Genomic DNA, 9,071 nt, shown 5'->3' on the forward strand with positions numbered 1-9,071 from the left:
GACTGTAGAGACTTGGGTTTATTTCTGGGTGTACTTATTCTTAAATTACACCTAACCATTCAGTCTAGGATGGGACCTGCATATTCTTTTTTATTAAAAAAAAAAGAAAGAAAAACCAGAAGTTACTTTTGACGAGCAGAGTTGAGCACACTAATTTAGGAATTAATTTTGAGAATAACTATTGCTCTTATTCAGGGTTCCCTCAACTGACATTGGAAATCACATAAATCCAATATCTTTGGGACATCAAATTATAAGTAGGAACACTGTCAAAGTATATTATGGAGAAAATATCTGTTATAATGAGTCATTCCCTTAGTTTTTAAAATATTAGTAATTCTTATATTTTAATATGCCTAAGGAATCACCTGGGAATTTTACAATAATGCAGATCCTGATTCAATAGGTCTGGGTTAGTAAAGTGTAATTCTGTATTTCTACTCAAGGTCCAGAGTACCTGCTGCAGACACTAACAAGTTTTGCACAGCAAATGAAACCATCAACAAAATAGAAAGACAAAACATTCAATGGGAGAACACATTTGCCGGTACATCTGATATTAACACATTAATACCCAAAATTTATAAAGAACTTATAAAACTCAACACCAAAATAAATCTAATTAAAAATGGGCCAAAGGCCTGAATAGCCACTTCTCAAAAGATGACATATGGATGGCCAATAGACATGTGAAAAATGCTCAACATCACTAATCATCAGAAGAAAGAAAATTAAGACCAAAATGAGATACTATGTGACCCCTATCAGAATGGCTATCATCAATGAAACAACCAAAAACAAATGGTGGTGAAGATGTAGAGAAAAGGGAATTCCTCATGCACTATTGGTGAGAATGCAGATTGGTGTAGCCACTGTGGAAAGCAGTATGGAATTACCTCAAAAAATAAAAAATGGAGCTGTTTAATGACCCATCAATTCCACTACTGGGAATATATCCAAGGAAACATGAAACACTGATTTGAAAAAATGAATGCACCCTTTTGTTCCTTGAAGCATTATTTACAATAGCCAAGACTTGGAAGCAGCCCAAGTGCCCATCAACAGATGAATGGATAAAAAAGTGGTGGGACATTTACACAATGAAATGCTACTTGGTCATAAAAAAGAAGGAAGTCTTACCATTTACAACACCATGGATGGACCTAGAGTGAATTATGCTATGTGAAATAAGCCAGTCAGAGAAAGAGAAGTACCATATGATTTTACTCACATTTGGAATTTAATAAACAAAATAAACTACCATAAAATAGCAGATCCATCGACAGAGAACACACTGACAGCTGACAGCTACCAGTGGGGAGGAAGTTTGCAGGGCTGGGTGAAAAAGATGAAGCCGTTAAGAAAAAAAGAAAAAACTCATAAATACAGACAAGAGTATGGTGATGACCAGAGGGTAATCGGGTGCATGTGGAAGAGGGGGATAAATGGTGATGGAAGGAAACTTGACTTAGGGTGATAAACACATAATAAACTATACAGATGGTATATTATAGAATTCTACAATTTTAACCTATATAATTTTATTAATCAATGTCACTCTAATAAATTCAATTTAGAAAATAATGTTTTCAAGAATAAAAAACTCATTATTTCTATAAAAGATTCATGAGAAAAAAATTTACATCTTAAGTATGAACATGAGAAACTTTGAGCCTGATATTTTTTATTCTTCTTTATTATCTATATTTTAAACCACTGACAAGCACAGTAAGATAATCTTTTAAATCACTCATTATACATGATATTCTATTATCTTACATCCATTATAACTTGTTAGAAACTTTTAATAATGCATGATTCCAGAAGGCAATTCCCCATATTAGATACAGATACTTAAATATTACTCCATCTATATTTTATTATTCTATGAAGCATACTGGCAACTGAGCCAGTAATTTTGTCAGAAATGGAGGGTTACTAAGCACTATTGAATGATTCAGAATATTAAGTATGACAGCATAAAATAGCAAATCTGTGTCATTTTCTTTTTTAAATTTTATTTTCCCATTAAAGAAAGATATCTGAAGTTTTCTTGTGAATTTCAAAACTCAAAAAAAGATGGTGGGGGTAAAATGGACATAACTGTTCTTGAACAACAATTAAATTTTAAAAAAGGTAAAATAATTTTGACTTGCTAAATATCCAATATATATCATATTATCTCAATTAGAATATTACAATTTAATGATTTTTGTATCCAAAACATGATTTAACAAAAGATATTCTATTATCTTCTCTGATTAGCATAAAGAATGAAAATTAATCAGATTCTTGTTAAATTATAACATGTATTATATAAATAACACCTAAACTATATGAAATAGTTTTCAGTTAGGATAGAGGAAGAACTTTAACATTATTTTTCTCTTTTGATATAATATTATTCCATTTTTGAGTTTTGGGACCATTGTGTAAAAAGAAGTAATATGAACTGTATAGAAGGAATAAAAGTTCCAGGATATGATTAAAGAGCTTGTACAAGAAATATTAAAACCAACATTGTTAGCTCTGAATAATATAGTAAATTTATTTTTAGTCAAACACTTATGATACTGACAAAAGAATAAGTAAATAAATAAATAAATATGACTGAGGTATTAATATCTTTTTCAACAATTGGAAACAAAGTGAATCATCTCTGGTTTAAGACTTTCCATGGCAGGGTGGGAGGTGCTTTTTCTTCCCTGATAATCCACCCTTACATTTAATTTTCTAGTCAATAAATTTACTAAATATTTTAAATATGGTTGTGTACCTTTTGATTAGTCCTGGTAATAATATAACTCGACTCTTCAGGTGAGATGAATACCAACGAGGTTTCTAATAACCAGATAGCACACATCTGGAATTTATAGAAATAAGAATTTTTAAATGTCTAACTCAAACTTGAAGTTATTTTTATCAAGCTAAAATGCTTGTTTAAATGACATGTTAACAGCTTGCTACATGCCTCCTTCTTGAATGTACATTTTGTTTACATAAAAGTACAAAGTACCTTTGAGTTCAGTATGATGACAATAACATCCTATAATGCTCATCATGAAGGTTTTTAAAAATATCTTTTAAATTTATTTTTAGAGAGGGGAAGGAAGGGAGAATGTGTGGTTGCCTCTTGAGCACCCCCTAGTGGGCGCCTGGCCCGAAACCCAGGCACGTGCCCTGACTGGGAATAAAACTGGTGACCCTTTACTTCTCATATCAACTTTCAATCCAGTGAACTACACAAGCCAAGGCGTCGTTATAAAAAAGATTTAAAGTAATTGCATAATAGGGTTTTTAAAATATGGTGGTGTTCTAACGAATGAACCATTTAAAAATATAATTTTGCTAATTAAGCCATTTTTTCCTACTCTTTCTTTGTCTTTCTCCAAGTTATTTTAATCTATTATAAAACATTCCATTATACTCTTTCCAGCATATAATTTTGTTTGACCTTTTAAAATATTTTTTTATTTTTGAATTTTAACTTTTCATAAATTATGTTCCATAGATCTTTTTTCATTACTTGTTCTCATGGCATTCCAGATGGAAAAGTTGAAGTTTTGTTCATTGGTAATGTAAAGAAGTCTCACACTGAGAAAAAAAGCATTCCTCACTGGAAATACAGATAGTAAAATCCATTTGATACCACTGTCTGGTTACAATGATAATACTTGTATTATACAGTTTGTATGTTTAATGTAAAATAGATGCATGATGCTGATCTAGGAATTGTAATTTAATATGTAATATAACTGAATACGATGCCTGGTGAGGCAATTTATCATAAGGTTTTACTCTATATTTACATAAAATTCAAATTATTATAATCTAATGTCCATCTTGGTATAAGAATGTAATCATCGATCACAGATAGTGATTAATTTAGTTCACAGTTTGAATTTGATTCTATACATGCAATTTAATAGTCCTGTCATTTTTTCTTTCCCCAGAATTGGATTAAGATACTTCTAGAATTTCTCCTGTAAAAAAATATAGTATATAATCATAGAAGAATAAAGCTGTCAATATAGCATCTTTCATACTTCTATATGACTATCCGTGTATTTTAACTTAATTAAATAATTAAATTTTCAAGAAAAATGTGAAGAGGAAAATATGCCATTTATTTAAATATTTATCCATCTCTAGCCATTACAAATTTTGCCTAGTTTTAGAAACACGTACAGTGGAAAACTTGGTTCATTATAGGTTTTCAGAGCTGTTTCATTATTTTTTTTATCAGAGAAAGAGAACTAATTTAACTTATAAATATTAATACAGTCATAAACTAAAAGGGGAACTTAAAATCATCAGCCTTTGTTTTTCTGCAATTCTTTAAAGCACGTAGTCTAAATATATGAGAACAGAATTCTAGGTAATTTTTTTTGCCTTATCCTGAGATTAAATTTGCAGATTTTCCACATCTAAGCACCACTAGAAATATGTGTGTAATGTTGAATAAAATTGTACTACATTAGTGACTGTGAATAGCATTCAATAAATGGTTTTAATAATAAGCATGTTTAGCAAATATGCATAAAATTATATTAAAACTGAATTATTCACAGAGGACTCATTTTTAAAATTAGAATAAGATATATGAAGGCACCAATTTTGGCACGTATTTTTATTTTCTCTTTCCCTTGCCCTGCAATTGGCTAATTCAGCAGCAAGTAGGAATTACATGCATTGTTTTAATTAAGGGAAGGTGAGCAATAAAAATCTATTAAAATATAAATTAAAGACATTAGAAATATAGATTACATAGATATATAAATGTATAATAGAATAGATAGATAGATAGATATCACTATATATTAGTGATGGCCTTGTAAATGTCATGATATAAATATCCTCTTAAATAACAATAGCTTGTTATCTGCCAAAAATAATATTTGAAAAGCTATTTTTAACGTTGTTAATTTTTTCACTCTATAAGTTATTGAAATACTAATCAATAGGTACTGAAAGCACTTGCTGTATATCCAGAATGATGTTAAGCTGTGCTTAGAACACATGGTTTCTTATACTTAAATTTATCTACCAAATATAATTAAATTGTTTGCAAAAGTATGTATATGCAAAAGGTCTGTTTGCATTATGTTCACAGGGTTAGAAGTTAAATAATGCAAGTAAAATTCTGCATTATATTATGCACAGATATATGTCAACTTCAAAGGAATTAGTAACTGAATGTGTTTTTGTTCTCTTTGACCACATTGCATCTCCTACAAAAAGTTGATTTTTTATTGAAATAAGCCTAGTTGATATTCTATAAACCAATATTTAGAAAAGTAGTTTAAAATTCCTTTCAAAATTATACTGCATTGAGGAAGTTTTTATTATATTACAGTTTTCTTATTAAGAGGTGTCTAGTAGAATGATTGTTTTTCTTAGAAATAGTTAGATTTCTGAAAAAGTGCATTTGCTTTTTTCTTAAGGTCATCATGAACTCAAAACTAATCACGTTTTGACTTTTCTATTGGCTCCTATGAAACACTATTACATTTTTATCAAAGTTGTTCTCTGATTCCTTCGGGTAATTAACTAATTTAATTACATTCTTTTATTGCTTTTACTCAGAATTTATTAAGGTATCATATCAGGATTCAAAAAAATAGATCAAAGTAATATGAATAACAATAGAAGGAAACAAAGGTAGTTAGGATATTAAACCAAGTTGAATATATACCTATGATGGCAAGTGATTCTATAAAGATACTAGCTTTATAAGGCAGCCAATCCCCAAACGTTACACAACTCACTAGTGGCACAAATTTAAAACCAGTTAATTTCATAGTCAATACTATTATTGGTTCATACACAATTAAAATATATCTTAAAACATTAAAAAAGAAAACAGTCTATATTGCAATTCGTATTATCTTTATTGAAAATTTAGTGACAGATTACCTAATTCTCATTTCTGAGTGTTTTTCTCAACATAGGTTGATGACATCTAATGTAGCATGATTCAATTTAAGGATACTTACTACAGGAATAATATCATATAACATTCTGAAGATCTGGGAAAACCAAATGGTATATTTTATAGAAATAAGAGGAACACAAATGTGTGCATCCTTCAGGCAATCCTCCGCAAATACTGCTTCTTTGAACTCAGCTTTTGATGAACATTGAATAGTTGTAAGCTTGGCAGTAGACCCCTGGCTACGCCTGGACTGCCTCTCCATTCCACTGCCTGGGGGATGAAATCTGTCTCCTGTTCCTGACCACATGTCTTGGGTCCACAAAGTTAAGCACCCTTTTATGAAAACTGTTCGAACTATCAAGGGCACAGGACAAAATAGCCTGAACATTACTTATCTCTACACTTCCTCCACTCCAAATTGAGTCAGGTATAGGAATATAAATTAAAAAATTAAAAATACATTAAACTGTACCCATGAACACTTTGAGGAAGCTATTAAGGTTCTATATTATTTAACAGTATGTAATACAGACAAATTTATTTTGGCATAATTTTGTTTCAGGAAGTAGTAATAAAAAGTTCCATTCTCTAGCAAAGTCAAATCTCAACAAAATTTAACATGACTAGTTTAGAATGGAAACATGATAGTAGATAAATAAGCTGTAGAAATAGTTGTCATGAAAAGCAGAAGCAGGGAAGTACTAGGATGGGAAATAAATATTATGTCCCAGTGGTAAAAAGTGCAATGTTTAGATTCATACTGCCTATGATCCAGTCTAAACATATGAAGTTATGGGAAACTTACTTAATTTTATTAAGCCTTAGTTTCTTTGCCTAACTATCAGAAAAAAATTAATGTGAGGCTTAAATAAGATAGCATCTGAAAAGTGCTTGGCATGGTCTCTGGAAGAAAGTTTTAAATTTTTGAGTTTAAAATCAGAAGATTCCAAAGATGGGCATGCAGAAGAATGAGATTATAAAATATCTAAGTTTAATATTTACTCCAAAATAAGTGAAAATAATGATCACTAAGATAAATGAACGGATATCCTATGGGGGAGGGGGGGACGATTATTAGTAGAAAGTTGGCCTCTAAAGATAAGCCTTCCTGACTCTCTCTGGAAGGCTTCTCATCATACCATGCAGGAGAAACCTCTCTTATTGCTCTAAATTAGGTGCCGTTTAAAAAGTCAACATGTTCCAGCTATATACAGGCTTAAGTCATCTTTCTCATTCTGTTAAAATAATGACTGGCAAAAAGATCCATTTATTCCACATAGAGATCAAACCTAACCTACATCAAATACAAGGATGGACCACCTACAGTTAATATGCTTATGAAGAAAATTCATGAGATAAGAAAAAAATACTTTTATTTTTTAAAGGTTCTATTTATTTGTTTTTAGAGAGAGGGGAAGGGAGGGATAAAGAGAGGGAGAGGAACATCAATGTGTGGTTGCCTCTCACGTGGCCCCCACTGGGAACCTGGCCTGCAACCCAGGCATGTGCCCTGACTGGGAATCAAACCAGCGTTGCTTTAGTTTGCAGACTGAGCTCGATCCACTGAGCTACACCAGCCAGGGCAAGAAAAAAATATATATAAATAATAGTAAAATGAATCCCAGAGGAGAAAATTATGAAAAAATTCAGGAAATCAAGAGCAAATTTCTACCAAATTGACAGCAACCAACAGGATAAGAAGTTGTTCCTAATTTTTTTTTAATGTTTAGAAATAATAGAAATTCAGTTGCTTTGTCAGAAATTAAATTTGACAATATTTCATGGAACACAGAGCAAAAACGCAGTGTTGGAAATACATCAAATAAGATATAAAATATAGGAACTATTCAGTTTGTATAACAGCCAATTAATATGAATGTAATGAGTAAAGAGGAAAAATGGAGGGAGAACTTATCAAGGCAAGAATAAAAAAAAGGTTTCCAAATAGAAAGAAGTTCTTGCATCTTAAGACTGAAAGGATTCATTGAAATTAAAGCAGGATCAATAAAGAGAGAGCTGTTTTTCTTGACAGTTTGGGATGGAAATGAATAGTTAACAATACAAAGTGCAGAATGCAAAGCAAGTGAAAAACAGGCTTACAAATCTATATTAAAAAGAAAAAAAAAGCACAAAATCCTGAGGGAAAATACTTTGTTATCTTTACAGACCAAATCAACAAAATGTTAAGAAAAGGTAAATACATTCTTAGACACTTACTAAAACACAAGTTAGCATATATGTGGATCCTTTTGTATTATAAAATTAAAACACAAATATAATATCTTTATATATATATATATCTTTTCTGAAGAAATTACTGGAGAATGTTTCTCAATAAATAAGGAGTGAAAGCTACATGAAACTTAAGCTTAGAGAAGTAGTTAATTTAACTCAAGGATAACTTTAAAGATATTCAGCAGAAATATCTACCTCTAAGTAAAGAGTGATTCATCACAATAGGTCAAATTTTTCATCACCAGCAACTAGAGAGAGAGATACATTTTTAAAATAATATAATTTGAGAAGCATCTTACTTTTGTGGAAGAAACAAGTGAAATGTGTAATAATATTCCAGAGAAAGAATAACTTTACAAGTAAGCTAACAAACAATAGGTAGCTTGCTACCTCCCCTGAAATCATTTCTTCAAACTGAGGGTGGGGAATCAAGGCTTAGTCCAGGAAGACATTAGCAGGCAGTAGAGAAATTGGCAATGTCAGTTTGGAGTATGTGTCCGTTTTCCTCAAAATGTTTAGATAGTCCCTTTTCACAGTGCAGTTTTCTGATGGTAGTTTTTAGTCGAACCCTGGATAAATGCTCACCATGTACACTGGTCATGGTGTTGCAGTATCCTTAACACTGGGGATCCAACCTCTTTCAGTCATTGTGTTCTTTGCATGGAAACTGATTCAGGTCCATAATTTGGCTTGAGCAACTGTCCCTCAGCCTATCTGTTTATTTGCTGGCCATACAACTCTCGGATAGCCATCTACATTGCCCAGGATGTGCAATAATCATTTCCTTTGCACTCTGCAGGTCACACCTTTCCGGCTGCAATTTAAATGTCATCGTTCATCATCGTAATGTCTCCCACCTTGCTTCTGACAGTTAAGCTTTGATGCTTAGGCCTCTGCTATT

This window comes from Desmodus rotundus, chromosome 13, assembly GCF_022682495.2.
Source record: "Desmodus rotundus isolate HL8 chromosome 13, HLdesRot8A.1, whole genome shotgun sequence".
In the NCBI taxonomy this organism is placed as follows: Eukaryota; Metazoa; Chordata; class Mammalia; order Chiroptera; family Phyllostomidae; genus Desmodus; species Desmodus rotundus.